A 7046-nucleotide genomic window follows, 5' to 3' on the forward strand; every position below is an offset into this window, starting at 1 on the left:
AGAAGGATAAAAGTAAGCTGAGGAAAATGTTCACCGGAGCTATGTGATATAAAGGTAAGGAATCATCGAAAGGTGTGATAGTATCACGAGGATGTTAGCTAAAGGTTATATAGGAGTTTCAGGACAACATGATTGGTAATGAGTTTCGAGGAATTAAGGGAGTAAGAAGTTGGTGGAGTATTGGCACGATACGAGATATTTGGTGGAGAGTTGGATGACAATACAAATAAGATAGCATTGGGAATAATGTTGAGGTAATTTTGTGGATGGGTTTGATGTTCGTTATTTGCAATGTTAACCAAAAATAGGAGAAAAACCATGTTATTTTGATATGAGTGTAAGAGATTTGATATACGAGCAGCGGTGGCATTGTGGTGTTATCACTAATGGTTAAGAGTGATGGTATATTAGAAAGGTAGCAATTCTAAAGAAGTTGATTTGGTAGGGTGATTGTTGTGTATGATTGTGAGAGGGCATAAGATGTGGTTAGATGAGGCGGACGCTATTAGTTGAATAGTGAAGGTATGGTTATATTTGGCAGGAAGTGATGGTTGTGCGAATGGGGGAATATGTTATGAGGGGCACATAAGTTAAACTCGGGCGGCAGGTAACCTTTTTCGAGTGGTAACTTACGTGGTCAGGATTGACTAGTTGGTTGTGATTACGGGTCTATGATATGTGTAAATGTTTGTGTGAGGTTCTGACCTCACAAGAAGTGGTATGGTGTGATAATTATAAAGTTGTTTTATGAATGTTCTGTAATATATATGTTGGACACGGTAAGTTAATTGAATGATATCCAAAAAGGTAATAACTTGATTGATTTGACATGGCTAGTTATAATTTTATGTGTATTGATAACACTAAACGGTAGAGATGATGTTCATGAGATGCTTATCTGTTTATCCATATAATATGTAGCGTGGTGGTTTAATAAAGTGGATTTGAGTAAGTTTTTCTTGTCTGAGAAGTTATGCTGAGTCAGTATTTATGGGAATTGTATGCAGTTGTGATGTCTATCGGTGCGGTTATGGTGCCTCGGGTGATCCGGGCACGGTACGTAGTGCTGTGATGCGGGTATTTTCGCACTACGGTGTGGCTGTTGGTGGCGGTGTTGAGATGCCGTCACCGGTTGTGGTGGAGTAGACGGGATGATTATGATTCGAGTTTGAAAGTACATACGATTATACATAGATTGTTGTTTTGTTTGATGTTGCTCCCTGCGAGTTTGATTTGTGCGAGATAGACGATTATCTTGTTTATTGATGCTTTCTTTACCCGAGTTAAGTTGGGAATGAGGTAGAGTATGATATGAAATAGAGTTGTATATGTTTTCGTTGTTGTCATGGGATAGTGATATTCTGTTGATGGGACACGGTTGTGAGAGGTTGTTCTGATAATTTTGATCTTGTTTTCGAGATGAGACATCGGTAGACATGGTAATGGAAAATGATTCGTGGAACATGTGTTGTAATGATCTGAAAGCGGCAGGTAGTTCATAATCTTTTGTTGAGACAGAGTGTAGGGTGTTGGGGGAATTAGTGTCATGTTAAGTTGTGTATGAATTTTGCGGTAATGAAAGAAAGAACTTGAGGATCTAGTGTGCGTGTACGTAACGAGTGCGGATCGTGAGTTATGCTTCTGGGAGATAAGTGCCTTACATAGAGAGGTATGTTGTTTGGCAGTAAGGATGAAGAGTGGGTATGGTGATTTGCTACGAGTTTATGGTATAGGTTAGGGGCTATGCCGAATGAGTTGAGGAATGGGAAATGTTTATGTATGGGAGCCTTGGATATAAGAATGGTGAGTGTTTGGTTTATAGACGGTTATCGTTGACATGTGGTGGTACAGAGGGTAATGAGATATAGATATGGTTTGGTATTAGTGAGTTACGAGGACGTAACCTTTGTCTTAAGAGGAGTAGGATGCGATAAAACAGATTTTGATGGTTGTACATATGGTAATATATTCGGAAGTTGAGTCTTGATGTAGAATAAAAGTTCGATTCGTGTTGTGGGTGATTTTATTAAAGGTCATGACCGTGCTTGTAGTAGCGTGATGTTTAGGAGTGTGAGAATATTTCGCTAGTGTTGACAGTTGGATGATGAGGTTACGAGTGTGAGTAAACTTCGAGGACGAAGTTCCTTTTAAGGGTGGTAGAATGTAACATTCCGTTTGATGTCTATGAGTGTCTTGGTATTGGATTTGATAGTTGATGATATTATGGAGCTAGCAGCATTAGGGGATGGCAGTTGGTTATGTATGGATTGGTGTCGTGAGAGATATATATGGGGTAGATACGATATAGTGAGTCATGTTGTGAAAGTAAACATAGTTGGTGGAGTGGGTGTTAAGAGTTCATGTTCTATGTTCGGTCGAGTTCTTGAGTCCTTAGCTAAGTTGTTGTGTCTTGGTCGAGTCAGTATGGTTGTTTTTATGTATGGGTTGAACTTCGGGGACGAAGTTCTTTTTAAGGAGGGAAGACTGTAATACTCCGTATTTATGAGTCTTTGGGTACTCTATCGAGTAGACCTTACTCTGTCGAGTAAGGGTGTGTTGCGTTATAAAATAGTTTCGACTGTTGGGTACTCGATCGAGTGGTGGGGCACTCGATCGAGTAAGGGTACTCGATCGAGTACCTTGGGTACTCGATCGAGTAGCCGGTTTTACGGGGAGTTTTCTCGGGTTTTGTTAATTATGCGATTAAGGTATTTAAGCTTCACCGTCATTATTCTAAATCACTTTTACAAAACCTAAATTCCTGTTTAAGAGAGAAAGCAAACAAGTTCATCTTCTTAATCGCATTCTTAGCAATTCCGGAGTTCGACGGTCGAGTTCTTGTCGTTGTTCATACCGTTGAATTCCTTGCGTCGAGGGTAAGATCTACGTACCCTTTTTATTGTCTTTCCTTTGTTTTGGTTAAACCCTAATTTAGAGATTTGGGGGTTTTATGTGTAGTATGTGATTTGGTAGCCCTTATGTGTTGTATGATAGGAGGAGGGTTCATAGAAGAGGCTTTTTGACTCAAGGTAGAGAGACCGTCGATTGTGTGCATATCAGGTAGGATTTCCTACTCGTATTAGTCCCATAATGGGATATTGGTGATGTCTTTGTATTTGATTGTTTGATATAATGATTGTCTTGTGTTTGTGGTTGTGATTCTTGTTGATGGTTCTCGAGATGCGTTCTCGGTGAGTGGGGTCACTTGCGGGAGTGACTTCACGCCCTAGTTTCGCCCTTCGTGGAACCCGCCACGGAAGGGGATGTGCACATTAATGGACAGGGTTATCGCTCGGTATGATGAGCGGGGCTTAGGTGGGAACGGCTGCGGTCCCCCATGGCGTGGTGGGTCCGGTGGGGATCGGGATTGAGATGATGGGAATTGGTTGGTGGTGTGTGTGTGTGTGTGTGTGATTCAAATTTGTCTGTTTATCTTATTGTTGTTATATGTATTGAATTGTGTGATTAGTCGACCCCGTTTAAATGTTTTAAAAACGTGGTGATCCATTCGGGGTGGTGAGCGATTATTGAGCGGTATGATATGACGCGTATGGGATAGTCAGGATGAGTCATCACGTGGCGTTAGAAGTCTTCATTTGTGTCGACGATGTCTAGTAGCTTTGATAGTTTTAGCTGTAGACCGTTTGAGAACCTTGTAATTTCTTTTATTAGTTTTGGTTTTGAACATGTAATCACTTAAACTATAATTACTTTAAAAGTACGTTTCTTTATTGTTTTATGATATTCATTGCCTCGGGCAACCGAGATGGTAGTGCCCTTATACCTGAGTGGTCCTGGTAAGGCACATGGAGTATGGGGGTGTTACAAATGAGGCCATCATCTTCTTCCTTGGTTGATTTTGATGAGCTTTGCAAGCTCTCCTTGTCACAATTCACTTGCTCTTTGAATGGAGCATCTTCAATTTTCTTCCTCCATTGGACTTCCGATTTCTTCCTTTCATCTTTTCGGCTATAATGGTCAATCATGAAACATGGCTCATGCAAACGAGGAGCTCTCATGGTCTTGTCAAGAATAAAAGTTATGCTTTCATCTCCCACTTCTAGAGTGAGCTCTCCATGTTTCACATCAATCACCGCACCCGCGGTGTGTAGGAAAGGTCTTCCTAAGATGATTGGAATGTTGGAATCTTCCTCCATATCAACAATAACAAAGTCCACCGGGATGAAAAACTTCCCAATTCGCACGGGGACATCTTCCCATATCCCTAATGGTGTCTTCGTCGATCTATCGGCCATTTGAAGAGTGATATTGGTGCATTTAAGCTCTCCCATTCCCAACCTTTTACTCACCGAGTACGGCATGACACTCACACTAGCCCCTAGATCACATAAGGCTTTGTTGATCGTCGTGTCGCCAATGGTACACGGTATTGAGAAGCTTCCCGGATCCTTTAACTTTGGAGGTGAACTCCCTTGAAGTATTGCACTACTCACCTTAGTGAAGGCGATAGTCTCAAGTTTCCGGATCGACTTCTTCTTTGTGAGGATATCTTTCATGTACTTTGCATAGGCCGGAACGTGATTGATTAATTCCGTGAAAGGAATTGAGACTTCTAAGTTCTTCACAATTTCCATGAACTTTCCAAGTTGATCATCAAATTTGGGCTTGGCTTGACAACTTGGAAAAGGAAGTCTAATCACAATGGGCTCCTTCTCTTTGGCTTTGTCTTCATTTTTCTTTGAACTTTCTTCCTTTGATGATTCCCCTTCTTTGGGGCTTTGCACCACAACTTCATTCTCACTAGCTTTCACAACTTCATCCTCAACTTGCTTCTTCGGTGCCTCATATCTTGTACCACTTCTCAAGTGAATGGCACTAACCGTTTCATGTCTAGGGGGATTACTTTGAGGTGGTAATTGCCCCTTTTGTCTTTGTGAGCTTGAAGATGCTAGTTGGGTCAATTGTGTTTCCAACATCTTGGTGTGAGCTAGAATGTTGTTGATGGTGGTGTCTTTTGCTTGGCTATCCTTTTGCATTTGAGTGAAAAATTCTTGTTGATTCTTTTGCATTTGGAGGACCGCTTTTTGGACATCAAAACCTTGGTCATTTTGGTGATTGTATGGATTTTGATTTTGGTAGCCTTGGTTTTGATTGTAAAAGGGTCTTTGATTTTGATTTCTCATGGGTGGTGGAGTGTATGTTGTTTGAGGGTTTTGAACATTTTGGCTTTTGTATAAGAGATTTGGATGAAACTTGGTGTTTTCATTGTAAAAATTTGAATAAGGGGTACCACTTTTGTAAGCTTGGAAAGCATTAACTTGTTCGGTTGTTCCCCTACACTCACTTGAGTCATGACCCAAGGTTCCACAATTCTCACATATCCCACTTGGGATTGATGAGGATGCCGTCATGGCATTGACATGATGCTTTGATGATTTTGAGTTTTCCTCAAGTCTAGCCATAGCTTGTTCAAACTTCAAGTTGATTGTGTCAATGTGAGCACTAAGTTGAGCACCCAATTGAGTAACGGAGTCCACTTCATACTTTCCTCCTCTAGTAGCCTTGCGAGGTCTACTATATTGTGAATTATGGACCGCCATTTCCTCAATCTTGTTCCATGTTTGATTGTCATCAACTTCGGTGAACATTCCATTTGATCCCATATTGAGAATGTTCCTTGAATCTTCATATAAACCATTCCAAAATTGTTGCACTAAAAACCATTCGCTAAGTCCATGGTGAGGACATGAGCGACAAATACCTTTGAACCGCTCCCAAGCTTCATACAAAGATTCTTCATCCCTTTGCTTAAAACCCGTAATTTGAGCTCTTAGCATGTTACTCTTTTCCGGTGGGTAGAATTTTTTGTAGAAAGCTAGAGCTAACTTCTTCCAAGAATCTATTCCAAGGGTGGCCTTATCAAGGCCCTTCAACCATTGCTTTGCGGTGCCGATTAACGAAAAAGGAAATAAGACCCATCTTATTTGGTCTTGAGTCACGCCCGTTTGAGAGATAGCTTCACAATAATCGCAAAAGGTTTCCATATGAGAATGAGGGTCCTCACTAGGCATTCCCCCGAATTGGCTCCTCTCAACTAGTTGAATGAAGGCGCACTTGGCAATAAAATTACCGGTGAGATGTTGCGGGGTAGGAGTACCATTTGGTAGATCCTCCTCGGTAGGTATAGAGTGTGACGAGAATTTAGGCATTGTAGGTGGATTTTGTGTGGTATTGTTTAATGGGTTCTCTTCTCCTTCTATTGCGAAAGGATTGACAAACTCACTAGTGGGTTGAACAACTTCACCAACACCTCCCAAATTCCTCCTAACAAGTCTCCTATTATTCGTCAAGGTTCTTTCGATTTCACGGTCAAAAGGTAACAAATCTCTTTGTAACCTTCTAGACATGCAAAATATCAAACAACTCGAAAACAATTAGAACAAACCTTGAGGAGTTTTACTTCCCCAAGGTGAAAAAGACACAACTAATAACAATAAAAGAAATCTTAAATCAATTAAACACCGTCCCAGAACAACGGCGCCATTTTTGATCGAGGCCATTTCGTGTTCACAATTAAGCATATGTGGTCGTTGGTCAATGGTCGATACAAAACACAATTTATACTTCACAAACAACTCTACAATTAGTAAAGAGGCAAGTAAAGGTCGGATCCCAAGGGACGAGTATTGAAATGAGAATTCTATTGTAACTAGTAGTGTCTAGGGGTGTCACAAATTGGGTTGATGTAGAAGGTTACTAAACTAAAATAGCAATGAAAATAAACTAGCAAGGTAAATAAAATAAGGGGTGTAAACAATTGATTAAAAGCACTAGGGTGTCATGGGTTCATAGGGGATTCATGGGATATGATCATACAAACATGTTCTCAAATTATAGGCAAGCAATTATTGTTGTGATGGATTGAGTTGGGTTATATCTTACAATCCTAGGAAAGTTTGGGTCCCGGAGCCGAATCGATTAGATTGTACAACACCTACAAGTCGACTTAATCTTTCCTACTCAACACATGCATGGTCTAACAAGACTCGAGTTGGGTTATGTCTTACAAGTCAAGTTGAAGGGAT

At 40.7% G+C, this 7046-nt stretch overlaps 1 non-coding gene across 1 annotated transcript; it reads left to right on the forward strand.

The window, feature by feature from the left end:
- Positions 1–5691: 5691 nt before the first annotated feature.
- Positions 5692–5798, forward strand: LOC141639843 (small nucleolar RNA R71). The gene has a single exon (XR_012542706.1). It is a non-coding gene; the product is annotated as a small nucleolar RNA R71 (small nucleolar RNA).
- Positions 5799–7046: the final 1248 nt, after the last annotated feature.

This window comes from Silene latifolia, unplaced genomic scaffold (genome assembly GCF_048544455.1).
Source record: "Silene latifolia isolate original U9 population unplaced genomic scaffold, ASM4854445v1 scaffold_57, whole genome shotgun sequence".
Taxonomy (NCBI): Eukaryota; Viridiplantae; Streptophyta; class Magnoliopsida; order Caryophyllales; family Caryophyllaceae; genus Silene; species Silene latifolia.